Consider the following 16,536-nt stretch of genomic DNA (forward strand, 5'->3'; position numbering starts at 1 on the left):
GAATTTCTGGAGGACTTCAAGGGAGAGATCAATAACAATACAATCATAGTGGGTGACTTTAACACCCCACTGAAACCACTGGATAGATCTTCTAGACAAAAAATTAACAAGGACATAGAGTCTTTAAATGATGAACTAGATTAGTTGGACTTAATTGATATTTACAGAACATTTCACCACAAAGCTGCAGAATATGCATTCTTCTCAAGTGCACAGGACATTCTCAAAGATAGACCATATGTTAGGGCACAAACTACATCCCTACAAGTTCAAGAAAACTGAAATTATATTGAGCATCTTCTCAGATCTCAATGGGATAAAACTGAAAATCAGTTACAACAAAAACATTCAAATTCATGGAGGCAAAATAGCACGTTATTAAACAAAGAATGGGTTACCAATGCTATCAAAGAAGAAATCAAAACCTCCTGGAAACTAATGAAAATGAACACATAACAATACAAAATCTATGGGACAGAGCAAAAGCAGACTTTGAGGAAAGTTTATAGCAATACAGGACTACCTCAAGAAAGAAGAAACATTTCTAATAACCTATATAACCCAACAACTTAAACATATAGAAAAAGAACAAAAAGTAAAACCCAGAGTTAGCAGAAGGAAAGAAATAGTAAAGAACACAGCAGAAATAAATGACAGAGACAAAGAAAAAAAATACAAAACATCAATGAAACCAAGAGCTGGTTCTTTGAAAAGATAAACAAGATTGACCAACTGTTAGCTAGACTCACCAAGAAACAAAAAGAGAGAACCCAAATTGATAAAATCAGAACTTAAAGAGGTGAAGTAACAACAGACATCACAGAAATACAAAGGATTATAAGAACATGCTATGAACAATTATATGCCAACAAATTTGACAACTTATGCAAAATGGTCAAATTCATAGAATCGCATACTATTCCAAAACTAAACTGGGAAGAGTCAGGAAGCCTACACCGACCAATAACGAGAAAATAAAAGAAGTAATCAATAAAATCCCAGCAAATAAAAGCTCTAGTCTGGATGACTATGCAGGGGGGTTTGTTACCAAACATTCAGAGAAAAACTATCACCTATTCTCCTCAAACTATTACAAAAAATTCAAGAGGAAGGAAGACTTCCAACCTATTTTTATGAGGTCAGAATAATCCTAATTCCAAACTAGATCAACATACTACAAAGAAAGAAAATTACAGACCAACATCCATGATGAACATAAATGCCAAAATCCTCAACAAAATATTAGCAAATCAAATCCAGCAATATATTTTTAAAAGTATTCACCATGACCAATTGGGGTTTATACCAGGGATGCAAGGCTGGCACAATATTTGCAAATCAATAAATGTGATACACCACATAAACAAAATGAAAATCATATGATCATATCGAAAGATGCTGAAAAAGCATTTGACATAATTCAGCATAAATTTCTGAAAAAAATTCTCAGCAAAGTGGGAATAGAGGATCATATCACATATATAAAAGACCTACAGCCAACATCATACTCAATGGGCAGAAACTAAAAGCATTTCCGCTAAGAACAGAAACAAGACACTGATGTCCACTTTCACCACTCTCATTTAACATAGTACTCGAAGTCTTAGCCACAGCAATCAGACAAGAAGAAAAAAGAAGGAGGTATCAAAATTGGAAAGAAAGAAGTGAAACTATCATTATTCACACATGACATTATATTGTACATAGAAAACCCTAAAGACTCCATCAAAAAACTATTGGATTTAATGAATGAATTTGGCAAAGTATCCGGATACAAAATCAATATCTGGAAATCAATGGCATTTTTATACACCAATAATGAAACACACAGAAATATAAATTTCAAAAAGCAATCCCATTTACCATTGCAACAAAAACATTAAGATACCTAGAAATAAACTTAACCAAAGAAGTAAAAAACCTGTTCTTAGAAAACTACATGACACTGAAAAAACAGAGGAAGATATAAAAGTGGAAGCATATACTTTGTTCATGGATTGGAAGAATTGACATCATTAAAATGCCCATACTACCCAAAGCAACTTATACATTCAAAGCAATTCCCATTAAAATACAACGACATATTTCACAGAACTAGAACCAACACTTCAAAAGTTTATATGAAACCAAAACAGACCCAGAATAGCCAGAGCAATCTTGAAAAAGAACAAAGTAGGAGAGATCACAATACTGGATATCAGGTTATACTACAAAGCTATTGTAATCAAAACAGCCTGGTACTGGCACAAGAACAGATTAATGGAACAAAACAGAAAACCCAGAAATTGACCCAAGACATTATGCACAATTAATATTGGACAAAAGTGAAAAGAGCATACAATGGAGTAAAGACAGACTCTTTAATAAATGGTGTTGGGAAAATTGGACAGGTCCATGGCGGAAAAAAAAAAAAAGGAAAAGAAGAAGAAACTAGTCCACCAACTTATACCATACACAAGAATAAACTCAAAATGGATAAAAGACTTAAATGTGACTCATGAATCCATCAAAATCCTAGAAGAAAATATAGGCAGCAAAATCTCAGACATCACACACAGCAGAATTTTCACAGATATAATGCCTAGGGAAAGAGAAACAAATGAAAGAATTGATAAATGGGACTACATCAAACTAAAAAGCTCTGCACAGCAAAAGAAACAACTATCACAATGAAAAGGGAACCCATATAAGGGAAAGCATAATTTCCAACAATATATCAGATAAGGGTTTAATTTACAAAATATATAGAATGCTCATACAACTCAACAAAAGGAAGACCAAGAACCTAATTAAAAAATGGGCAGAGGACCTAACTGATAGCTCTCCAAGCAGGACATACAAATGGCCAAGAGACATATGAAAAAATGCTCAATGTCACTAATCATCAGAGAGACGCAAATTAAAATGACTGTGAGGTATCACCTCACACCCAACAGAATGTCTGCCATCAACAAATCATCAAACAACAAGTGCTGGTGAGGGTGTGGAGAAAAAGGTAAGTACCTTTAGTACACTGCTGGACTGCCATTTGACCCAGTGATCCCACTTCCAGGACTATATCCTAAGAAGCCTGAATCACCAATCACAAAGAATATATGCACCCCTATGTTCATAGCCGTGCTATTTACTATTGCTAAGATCTGGTAACAGCCCAAGTGTCCATCAATAGATGAGTGGATTTTGCCAAATGCTTTTTCAGCATCTATTGATATGATCAGCTGTGGTACATGTACACAATGGAATACTATGCAGCTGTAAGAAAAAAAGATTTCTTATTCTTTGAGATGACATGGAAGGACCTGGAGAGTTATGCTAAGTAAAATAAACCAGTCAGAGAAAGACAAGTATTACCTGGTCTTGTTTATTTGTGGAATATAATGAACAAAATAAGCTGATGAACAAAATAGACTCAGAGACATAGAAGTAGGTTTCATGCTGACAAATCTTAGAAGAGGGTGGCAGGAGAGGGGAAGGAAGAGATAAACTAAAGAATTTATATGCATATAAGCATAACCAATGGATATAGACAACTGTGATGATGGGGGCAGGATCAGGAGGAGGGTGTCAATAGAGGAAAAAAGAGAACCATCTGTAACAAAATAAATTTAAATACAATAAGGTTATTATTATTATTTCAGTCATTATTTTTTACCTTTCATTTTTTACACATACCCTATTTCTGGTCTCTCCCTTCTTTGCTTTCATATTCTTTGTTTGTCTATGTTATTCCCCTCTCCTAATCCTTTTGGTCTTATGCCTGCTAATATTCTTTGTGTGTGTGTGTGTGTGTGTGTGTGTGTGTGTGTGTGTATTTTTCTGGTTGGTTGGTTGTTGTTTAAGCTTTTCATTGAGGCAGGTGCTTCTACCATTGTTGATCCTGATATTTGATCAAGGTGCTCTTTGGTTTGGTCTGCTATTGCTGTGCCTTCTTCACTTTCATGTAAATTTTTTTTCTCCTCTTTTTATTTGGCCAGTCTCATGCCATCCAGTATTGTTCAGTGTGTGTGTGTGTGTGTGTGTGTGTGTGTGCGCGCGTGTTTTCAGTTTGCTTGCTTTTTAATCTTTCTGTTGAGCTTGGGACTTGTATCATTGTTACAGCTAATGGTTTTTTTCAGGTTCTTTTTTTATTTAATCTGGTTGTACATTGCCTTCTTTACTTTTATTTTATTTTATTTTATTATTTTTATTTATTTTCTTTCTCTCTATTCTAATTTTTTGGGACTCATACCTCCTAATGTTCTTTGTGTGTGTGTAAGTATATATTTTGATTGTCTGTGTGTTTTTTATCTTTTTTTGAGGCAGTTGCTTCTATTTATTGAGGCTGATATTTTTTGGTGGGTTCGTTTTTGTTTGGTTTGGTTACTTGGTTTTGTTCTGTCAAACCCTACATGATTCTTAGCACAACAGGGTCAACAGGTTTGGGTTGACACTCAAAGTTAACAACCCCAAGGACTAACTCCACCCACAAACAGACAACAGCAATCAAGACCCAAATTCAACAGGAGAGCTGACAAAATCCACACAAGGGTAATTCCCACCCACCTCCAAAGATCAAGGAGACTTCTCCATTGGGTCACACAAGAAAGCACCACACAAAGACTAGGAGGCATAGCAGTCTTATCTGATACACCCCCACCTACCTATGTGGCCAAACAGACCTCACTTGACCCCGAACTACCAGAGTACTAAAAACAGGTCACCAAGAAACAATCGCCAAATGAAAGAAAAGGAGGAATTACCAGAAAAGGAACTACATGATATGGAAGCAAGCAGTTTGTCAGATAAAGAATGCAGAGCAATGGTTTCAAGGGTGCTCAAACAACTTAGTGAGAATTACAAGCAACTCAATGAGAACTATAAAGAGCTGAATGCGAAATAGACCAACATAAAAAAAAGAGGTTGAAACAATGAATAAAAATCAAGTGGAAATGAAAAATGACAAAGGTGACAAAAAGTATCTTGGAAGGATTCAATAGTAGATTTGAAAGAGCTGAAAACCAAATCAGCGAGTTTGAGGAAAAGGTAGAAAAAACACCCAAATAGAGCAGCCAATGGAGGAAAAAAATTAAAAGCAGAAGGAGAGTTCAAGAAGATTGAAATTATATCAAGCAACTTCTCAGATCATAGTGGCATGAAACAGAAATCAATTATAATTAAAAATCTCAAAACTATTCAAACACAGGGAGGCTAAATAACATGTTATTAAACAATGAATGGGATACCAATAAGATCAAGAAAGAAATAAAAAAAAAAACTTCCTGGAAAGTAATGAAATAAATACACAACCCTACAACTTAAAGATTTAGAAAGAGAACAAAAAGAAAAACCCAGAGTTAGTAGAAAGAAGGAAATAATAAAGATCAGAGTGGAAATAAATGACATGGAGACTGAAAAAAAAAAAAAAAAAAAGATCAATGAAATGAAGACCTGGTTCTTTGTAAAGAAAAACAAGATTGATCAAACTTTACCAGACTCACTATTAAACAAATAGAGAGAACCCAAATTAATAAAATCAGAAATGAAAGAGGTGAAGTAACAACTGACACCACAGAAATACAAAGAATTGTAAGAAAATACTATGAACAATATGCCAACAAATTTGACAACCAAGGTGAAATAGACAAATTCCTAGAATCATACAATCTTCCAAAACTCAACTGGGAAAAGTCAGAAAACCTGAACAGACCAATAACAATTTTAAAAAAATAGAAGCAGTAATCAATAAACTCCCAGCAAACAAAAGCCCTGGTCTCAACAGATTCACAGGGGAGTTTTACCAAACAGTCAAAGAAGAATTAACATCTATTCTCCTTAAATTATTTCAAAAAATTAAAGAGAAAGAAAGACTTCCAAGCTCTTTTTATGAGGCCAGCATAATCCTAATCCCACAGCCAGATAAAGACACTAAAAGAAAAGAAAATTAGAGGCTAATATCCCTGATGACCATAGACTCCAAAATCCTCAACAAAATTTTAGCAAATCAGATCCAGCAATATATTTTTAAAAATTATACAATACAACCAAGTGGGGTTTATCCTAGAGATGCAAGGCTTGTACAATATTTGCAAATCAATAAATGTGATAAATCATATAAACAAAATGAAAGATAAAAATTATATCACTATATCAATAGATGCCAAAAGAGCATTTAAAAGAAGTCAATCACCCATTTCTGATAAAAACTCTCAGCAAGTGGGAATAGAAGATCATACCCCAATATAGTAAAGGCCATTTATAACAAACCTACAATCAACATCACACTCAATGGGCAAAAACTAAAATCATTTTCCTTAAAGACAGAAAAAGGACAAGAAAGTCTGCTTTCACCCCTTTTATTCAACATAGTACTAAAAGTCATAGCCACAGCAATTAGGCAAGAAAAAATAATAAAGACATCCAAATTGGAAAGAAGGAAGTAAAACTTCCTTTATTCTCAGATAACATAAAATTATTCATAAAAAACTTTAAATACTCCATCAAAAATCTACTTGATTTAATAAGTGAATTTAGCAAAGTAGGATACAAAATCAACATTCAGAAACCAATGGTGTTTTTATACACCAATAATGAACACACAGAAAGAGAAATGAAAAAAAAAATCCCATTTACCATTGCAACAACAACAACAACAACAGAAATTAAAATACCTAGTAGTAAACTTAACCAAGGAAGTAAAAGATCTACTTTCAGAAAACTACAGGACATTGAAAAAGAAATAGAAGAAAATATTAAAAAGTGAAAGTATATAGCATGTTCATGGATTGGAAAAATTAACATCATTAAAATGTCCATACTACACAAAGCAATCTATACATTCAACACAATTCCCATTAAAATACCAATGTATAATTCACAGATGTAGAACAAATACTCCAAAAGTTTATATGAAACCAAAAAAAGACCCTGGATAGCCACAGCAATCTTGAAAAAGAAGAACAAAGTAGAAGAAATCACATTACCAGATTTCAGGTTATACTACAAAGACACTGTAATCAAAACAGCCTGGTACTTGCACAAGAACAGGCATATAGACCAATGGAACAGAACAGAGAACCCAGAAATTGACCCAAGACATTATGCTCAGCTAATATTTGACAAGGGTGGCAAGAGAAGGCAATGGAGTAAAGGCAGACTCTTCAATAAATAATGTTGGGAAAATTGGACAGCTACATGCATAAAAATGAAACTAGACCACCAATTTACACCACACACAAAAATAAAGGCAAAATGGGTAAGACACTTAAATGTCACTGGTAAAACCATAAAAATCCTAGAAGAAAATGTAGGCAGCCAAATCTCAGACATCACAGGTAGCAGAATTTTCACCAATACGTCACCTAGGGCAAGAGAAGCAAAAAGAAAAATTAATAAATGGGACTATATCAAACCAAAATGCTTCTGCCCAGTAAAAATAATAAGCATCAAAATGAAAAAGGAAACCCATTGTATGAGAGCACATAATTGTCAATGATACATAAGATAAGAGGTTAATTTCCAAAATATATAGAATACTCATACAACTCAACACAATAAGATTAAAAAAATGGGCCAAGGACCTGAATAGACACCTCTTCAAACAAGACATACAAATGGCCAAGAGACATATGGAAAAAATGCTCACTGTCATCTTATACCTACCAGAATGGCCACCATCAACAAATCTTCAAACAAGTGCCGGTGAGGATGTGGAGAAAAGGAGACTCTAGTACATTGCTGGTGTGTTGGCAGACTGGTGCAGCCACTGTGGAAAACAGTATGAAGTTTCCTCAAAAAATTAAAAATTGAACTGCTATTTGACCCAGTGATCCCACTTCTAGGAATATATCCTAAGAAGCCTGAAACACCAATGAAAAAGAATATATGAACCCCTATGTTCATAACAGCACTATTTACAATAACTAAGATCTGGAAACAGCCCCAAGTGTCCATTAGTAGATGAGTGGATTAAAAAGCTGTGGTACATGTACACAATGGAATACTATGCAGCTGTAAGAAAAAAAAGATCGCTTATTTTTTGAGACAACATGGGGGGACCTAGAGAATATTATGCTAAGTGAAATAAGCCAGAGAAAGACAAATATCACAGGATCTCATTTATTTGTGTAATATAATGAACAAGATGAGCTGATAAACAAAACAGACCCAGAGACATGGAAGTAGGGAACAGGCTGACAGTCTTCAAAAAGAATTGGGATTGGGCCCTGGCCGGTTTGGCTCAGCGGTTAGAGCGTTGGCCTGCGGTCCGGAGAGACCGGGGTTCAGTTCCCGCTAAGGGCACGTACCTTGGTTGCAGTTTGTCCCCAGCCCTGGTTGGGTCGTGTGGGTGGCAACCACTCGATGTGTTGCTCTCATGTCGATGTTTCTCTCTCTCTCTCTCTCTCTCTCTCCCTCTCATTCTATCTGAACAAAATATCGAAAAATGTCCTCGGGTGAGGATAAAAAAAAAAAAAAAAGAAAAAAAAAAAAAAAGAATTGGGATTGGAGGTCAGGAAGAGATAAACCAAAGAACTTCTATGTATATATGCTCAACCAATATACACAGACAACAATTCTGTGAAGGTGGGGGGGGGGTGGATGGGAGCTGGAAGGAGGGTGTCAATTGGGGAAAAAGGAGAAACATCTGTAACAATAATTAATTAGTCACTTAATTAATTAAAATATAATAATAATAAAGGAATTAAATCTTAGAAGGGCTTCCTATGTACAAAAGTTAAAATTAAAGAAAAGCTAGTGAATGGTAAAAAAAAAAAAAATGGACCTGGATTAGCTGTAAATATATATTGCAAACTGTGGGACAACCACTAAAAGACGTTTTCTTCTTTCTAAATAAAGAAATATAAGCAATATACTTAGAAAGAAGAAAAATGAAATAATAGAAAATGCTCAGTTAAAACCACAAAAGGCAAAGAAAGAAGCCAAAATTTGGAACAAAGAACAAGGACAACAAAAAGGAAACAGTATTAAAATTGTTTCTACTAATCCAACTAAAGTTGACCTTTGAACAACACAAGTTTGAATCTATTTATATGCAGATTTTTTGCAACAAATAAATAGTTGGCCCTTTTTATTCCCAGATTCATATAGCAGATTCAATCAGCCTCTAATAAAAACAGCATTATTGGCCTTGGCCAGTATGGCTTAGAGGTTAGACCCTTGGGTTTGTGGGTTTGATTCCTAGTGAAGGTACCTGGGTTTCAGGTTATATCCTCACCCTGAATGGGGCACATGCAGAAGGTAACCAATCAATGTGTCTCTCTCACATCAATCTCTCTCTCTCTCTCTCTCTCTCTCTCTCCTTCTCCCTCTCTTTCTCTCTCTCTCTCTCACTCTCTCTCTTGTTCTGTCTTCCCGCTCCCTTCCACTCTCTAAAAATAAATGAAAAAAAAAAAGATATCCTCGGGTGAGGATTAACAGTAGAAAATAAAACAGCATTTGTTTTATCCTTGTTTGGGAATCCAACTGCATGCATTATTCCATACCACTTTATTTAAAGGACTTGAGAATCTACATATTTTGTTATCTGTTGGGGTAGAGATAATCCTGGAACCACTCCTCCATGGATACTGAGGGACTACTGTGGTTAAGTTTTTGAGAAGTCAAAAGTCATATGTGGATTTTCAACTGTGTACAAGGTTGGCCTTCCACTGTGCTGTTCAAGAGCCAACTGTACATCAATAATTAATTTGATTGTCTAACTGTCTCAATTCAATGACAAAGATTGTCAGAGTGGATCAAAAAACAGCTCAATTTTATACTATCTATAAGAAATCTACTTTAAATGTGAAGACATACATGATTAAAAATAAATGGATGGAGAAAAATATACCAGGTTAACACTAGTCAAAAGAAAGTAAGAGTAGTTATATTCATTTTGAACAAAGCAGACTTCAAGTAAGTAAAGTTATCAGGGATAGAGAAGAGTATTACCTAATTATAAAGACGTCAATTCTCCAAGAAGACTTAACAATTTTGTTGTTGTTGTTAATCCTCACTGGAGGATATTTTTTTCCATTGATTTTTTTTTTTTTTAGAGCAAGTGAAAGGGAGAGAAAGAGGAGGAGAAGGAGAGAGAAGTATCTATGTGAGAGAGACACATCAATTGGTTGCCTCCTGCATGTGCCCCAATGGGGGCCAAGGATTGAACCTGCAACCCAGGTACATGCCACCCTCAACCCTTTGGTCTGCAGGCTGATCTTCTAACCACTGAGCTAAACTGGCTAATTCTTAACCTATTAGCACCTAACAACAGAGTGTAAAACTATATATGGCAAAAACCGATACAACAGCAAGGAGAAACAGATGAAGCACTATTATTGTTGGATAGTCAACACCCTTCTCAGAAATGGACAGATTCAGCAAGCAGAAATCAATAAGGACATAGATGAACTCAACAACAATTATATATAATTGACATCTATTGACTAATTCATCCAACAATAGCAGAATTAACATTCTTCTCAAGCTCACACAGAACATTACCAAGATAGACCACAGTCTGCACCATAAAAGATACTTTAACATTTTTCTAGACCTCACTCGGTGACATATTTTTACTGATTTTTTTAGAGAGAGAAGAAGGAAGAGCGAGAGAGAAACATTGATGTGAGAGAGCAACATTGATTGGTTGCCATCTGTACATGCCTTGACAGGGACTTAAACCCGCAACCTAAGTATGTGCCCATTTGGTGTAGGAGATGATGCTCCAATCAACTGAGCCATCTGGCCAAGGCAAACATTTTTTTAAATAATAGGTATCATATAATATCTGCCCATATGCTATAAAAAATGAAACTAGAAATCAATAACAAAATAAAGTGGAACACCCCAAAACACGTTGAGATTAAACACACACATCTAAATAACACATGGATCAAGTAAGAAATCTCAGAGAAATTAAAATATTTTTAACTTCTTTGAAATGAAAACATCACTAACTAAATGAAAACATCACAATTGGTGGGATACAGTAAAAACTGTTTAGAGGGAATTTATAGCAGTGAAGCACATACTAGAAAAGAAAAAAGATATAAGGTCAATCATTTGTTTTCACTTTAGGAAACTAGAGAAGTGCACATTAAATCCAAAGTAAACAGAAGAAAATAACACAAATTAATACAGCAATCAATAAGATTGAAAATAGGAAATTATTAGAAAAAATCAGAAACCAAAATCTGGTTCTCGAGAGGGTCAATAAAATCAGTAACCCTTCACTCAGTTTAACTAGCGATAAGGCATGCATTTCTAATATTAGAATTAAAAGGGCAAGGGGCATCACTATAAATTCTATTGACATAAAAAGGGGTAATAAAGAAATAGCATGAACAACTCTCGACCCACATATTGGATAACCTCGTGAAATAAAACAATTATTTAAAAGACACATTTTTGTGGAAACTCACATAAGAAGATACAGACAATCTGAATATAAGCCTATAGCTATTAAAGAAATTAAATCAATAATTAATAACTTTCCAAAACAGAAAACAGGCCCAGACAGATTCACTGGTGAATTTTGCCAAACGTTTAAGGTAGGAATTATACCAATTCTCATCTCTTCAAGAGGATGGCCCTGGCAGGTGGCTCGGCTGATTGGCACATCCTCCTGATATGCCAGGTTGTGTGTCTAACCTCCAGTCTGGGCACATACAAGAATCAACCAATGAATGCATCAATAAATGGAACAACAAATCAATCTCTTTTTCTCCCCCTCTTTCTAAAATTAATCAATAAATTTTTTTAAAAGAAGAAGCAGAGGAGTACTTTCTAACTTATTCTATGAGGACAGCATTACCCTAATGTTAAAACCAGACAAAGACAGTACAAGGAAACTTCTCTAAGAAACTACACTCTCTCTCATAAACATAGATGAAAAATTCTCAACAAAATATTAGTAAGTCGAATTCAATAGTATATAAAAGAATTATATGTCATGATAAGTGGGATTAATCTCAGTTATGCAAAGCTGGTTCGACATTCAAAAATCAATTAATCAATGAAAATTACTTCAAATGGCTAAAAAAGAAAATAGCTGCAAGAAAAAGCTTTTAACAAAATACAACACGCATTCATGATAAAAAAAAAAAAATACCTCTATAAATAGAGGGTGACTTTCTCGACTTGATAAAATCATCTACAAGAAACCTACAGATAGCATTATACTATGGTAAAAAACACTAAGTTCAGTTGCAAGGTAAGGATATACCTTCTCACCACTCCCTTTTAACAATGTACTAGAGGTAAGGAATCGGGGGCGCCGCCGAATAAAACAGAGAAGAGACTGGAGAGCCAATCAGCCGAATAAACAGGGATCAGGCTTTATTGGGTGCACTCCGGGCGGGTTCACAGACTCCGGGGGTCGAGTCCTAGAAGCCGCGCTCAATGTAGGGGTTTGTGTCTTTTATATCTGCATGTTGTAGCTGGAATTTGTCCCTTAGGGTTTGGCCCTGCGGGGGCTATGCATGGAGCCTCTGGAATGTGAATCGATAAGAGCAAGATGGGAGTTAATCTACAAGCTCGAGGCAGGCTGTTCAGGGTGGGAGACAAGGCTGAGCAAGCAAGACAATGGTCGAGCACTTTGCCTGGCGCCAGTCCCCAGGCCATTGGACACTAGAAATTCTAGCTAATGCAATAAGACAAGAAAGAAAAAGAAGATATATTGATAGGGAAGGAGAAATAAAACTGTCTTTGCTGATAACATGAGCATCTATGTAGAAAATTTTTTTAAAAATCAGCAAAAAAAACTCTTGGAACTAATAAGTAATTATAGCAAGGTCGCAGAATACAAGGTTAATTTACAAAGGTCAACTGCTTCCCTATATACCAGCAATGAAAGTGGAATCTAAAATTAAAAACACAATAGTATTTTAGCACCCCCCACATAAAAGAAACACTGAGGTATAATTCTAACAAAATATGTACAAAATCATATAAGGAAAAGTACAAAACTCTAATGAACAAAATCAAAGAAAAACTAAATAAATTATTCTATGTTCATGGATAGGAAAAGGCAATATTGTCAAGACATCAGTTCCCAACTTGATCTATAGATTCAATGCAATTGCACTCAACATCCCAGCATGTTATTTTGTGGATGTTGGCCACCTACTTCTAAGGTTTATGTGGAGAGGCAAAAGACCCAAAATAGACAACACAGGATTGAAAGAGAAGAATGAAGTCAGAGGGCTGACGCTACATGACTACAAGATTACTATAACTACAGTAATCAAGACAGTTTGGTAATAGCAGTAAATCAATGGAACAAACTAGACAGTCCAGAAAAAGGCCCATATAGATATAGTCAACTGATCTTTGAGAAAGGAGCAAAGCAATACAATGGAGTAAAGACAGACTTTTCAACAAATGTAAAATACAGAACTATAAAACTCTTAGTAGATAACAAAGAAGAAAAAGTTCAATGACCCTGAGTATGGAGATCACTTTTTTTTTATTACTCACCTGAGGACATTTTTTTTTGCACTTATCTTCAGATAGAGTGGGAGGCAGAGAGGAAGAGAGAGAGAAAAACATTGATGCGAGAGAGACACAACCGGTTCCCATCCCCACAACCCAAACCAGGGCCGGGGTCAAATTGCAACCAAGGTACATGCCCTTAGCAGGAACCAAACCTGGGTCTCTAACTGCTGAGCCAAACTGGCCAGGACTGGAGATGACTTTTAGATACAACATGAAAAGCACAATGCAGCCCTGGCCAGTTTGGCTCAGCGGTTAGTGTGTTGACCTGCGGTCCGGAGAGACCCGGGTTCGGTCCCTGCTAAGGGCATTGTTGTAACCTAGGAGAGTGGACCTCACTAGGACACAAAGTTGGGTGAATTAAAGGTGAGCTTTATTAACTGCGCGGGAACTGCAGCCAACCTACACAGAGGAGGACTGCAGCCCTGAGCTCAGGGGGAGGGTTGCTTATATAGGGCAGGGGCTCATTCAAGAGTGTACAGAAGCGGCCCTGGCCGGTTTGGCTCAGCGGTTAGAGCGTCCGCCTGCGGTCCGGAGAGACCCGGGTTCAGTTCCCGCTAAGGGCATGTACCTCGGTTGCAGTTTGTCCCCGGCCCTGGTTGGTCGTGCGGGTGGCAGCCACTCGATGTGTCCCTTTACATCGATGTTTCTCTCTCTCTCTCCCTTCCTCTCTCTCCCTCCCACTCTATCTGTACAAGAAATGGAAAAATATCCTCGGGTGAGGATAAAAAAAAAAAAAAAAAAAAGAGTGTACAGAAGCGGAGGCAGTTAGCGATAAGCAGGAGGGAATGGAGGTGGGAGGGAGCTGAGGCGAAAGGGAACTGGGTGAACTGGGTCAGCACACATCTATCCTGCTACTCATTCTATTATCTAAGTTTTAATAACTAACAAATTTGAGACGGATATCAGTGGTTAGCCAGGTGCAATGCATATATTTTTAACAGTTACAGTTTTATGGGGTAAAGGGAGCTTCAGTTTCTCCCTATCAGTTTATTTACAGAGTATGCAGGACATTCTGGCCTTGGGGCCATTTCTGTCCTCCCTTTTTCTGAAGGATATTACTTTTCAAATTCCCAGTGAAAGCCGTCTGTAACATCCCCATTGTTTCTCTTGTTGTCCCTGAGGCTGTTAATTAGGGCAGCTCAAGGACAAGTTGTTTTTCTTTATTGAATTCCAAGGATAGTGAGCTATAACAGACCATGTACCTTGGTTGCGGTTTGTCCCCGGCCCTGGCCCTGGTTGGGTCGTGTGGTGGCAACCACTCGATGTGTCCCTTTCACGTCGATGTTTCTCTCTATCTCTCTCCCTCCCAGTCTATCTGAACAAAAAATGGAAAAGATTTAAAAAAAGAAAAGCATGATGCATAAAAGCAATAACTGATAAGCTGGACTTTATTAAAATAAAAAACTTCTGCTCTGTGTAAGACAATGTTGAGAGAACAAGAAGACAAGAGAAAATATTTGAAAAACACATATCTGATAAAAAAACAAAACAAAACAAAACAAAAAAACTGGTATCCAAAATATAAAAAAGGGATGTTAAACTCAACAATAAGAAAGCAACCTAACCCAATTAAAAAATGAACCAAAAAATTTAACAGACACCTTACCAAAGATGATTCACAGGTGGCAAAAAAGCATATGAAAAGATGCTCCACCTCATGTGTCATCAGGGAGATACAGATTAAAACAATGAGATAGCACTGCACACTAATAGAATGGACAAAACCAAAACACTGACACACCAAGTGGAGCATCAGAAGCTCTCATACACTGCTGGTTGGAATGCAAAATTACACAGGCACTTTAGAAGACAGTTTGTTGGTTTCTTACAAAATCAAACATGTTCTTACCATACAAGTGAGCAATCACACTCTTTGGCATTTACCCAAAGGAGCTGAAAACTTATGACCACAAAAAAGCTTCATAAAGATGTTTATAGCAGCTTTATTCATGATTACCAAAACTGGGATGCAACCTACTTGTCCTTCAGGAGGTGAATGGCTAAACAAATTGTAGTATATGCAGACAATGGAATATTATTCAGTACTAAAAAGAAATGAGCTTTGCCTGGCCAGTGTGGGTCAGTGGTTGAGCGTCGACCCATGCACCGAGGTTGCTGGTTCGATTCCTAGTCAAGGCACATGGCCAGGTTGTGGGCCCGATCCCTAGGGGGGGCATGCAGGAGGTGGCCAATTGATGTTCTGTCTCACCGATGTCTCTTTCTCTCTCTCCCTCTCCCTCTCCCTCTCCCTATCTCTCTCTCTAAAAATCAATAAAGAAAAAAATTTTTAATAAAAAATAAAAAGAAATGAGCTTTTAAGCTATGAACATACACTGAGAAAACTTAAATGCATAATGTGTAAAGGCTACATATTCTATAATTCCAACTGTGTGATGTTCAGGAAAGGCCAAACTATGAAGACAGCGAAAATAATAGGATTGCCAGGGATTGGGGGTAGAGTGGAGGGAATAGGCAAAGCACCCAGGATTTTTAGGGCAGTGAAAATACTAAGTGTGATACTACACTGATAGCTACATGACAACACCTGTCCAAACCCACCAATGTACACCAAGGGAGAATCCTAATGTTAACTATGGACTTTGAGTGGTAATGTTGTGTCAATAGGTTCATCAATTGAAACAAATGTGTTATTGGGGTGGGGGATGTTGACCACGGGAGAGACTGCATGGGTGGGAGTAGCAGATGACTTTTCTGTGAACCTAAAACTGCTCTAAAGAAATAAAGTCTTCATTTTTTTCTTTAAAACTACATCACCACATTTTTTCTGATGTACTGTTATTTATATAAATTATTTGTTCCTCATAACTTATTTGTTTGTAAATTACCTGTTCATTCATATAATTCAAAGTAGTAAAAACTCAGTCTTATAATATGCTTGATAAGATTAATTATATTTTAAAGGTAAAATTTAAAATCTACATGTCATAAAGTATTATTTCATATTAAATATTATATATGTTATATATAATAAAATACATATAAATAAAGGTATATTACACACTCATTCTGAACAGTGTGTGTACGAGAGAGGAGGGCTGGCGG

This window comes from Molossus molossus, unplaced genomic scaffold (assembly GCF_014108415.1).
Source record: "Molossus molossus isolate mMolMol1 unplaced genomic scaffold, mMolMol1.p scaffold_m16_p_8, whole genome shotgun sequence".
Classification (NCBI taxonomy): domain Eukaryota; kingdom Metazoa; phylum Chordata; class Mammalia; order Chiroptera; family Molossidae; genus Molossus; species Molossus molossus.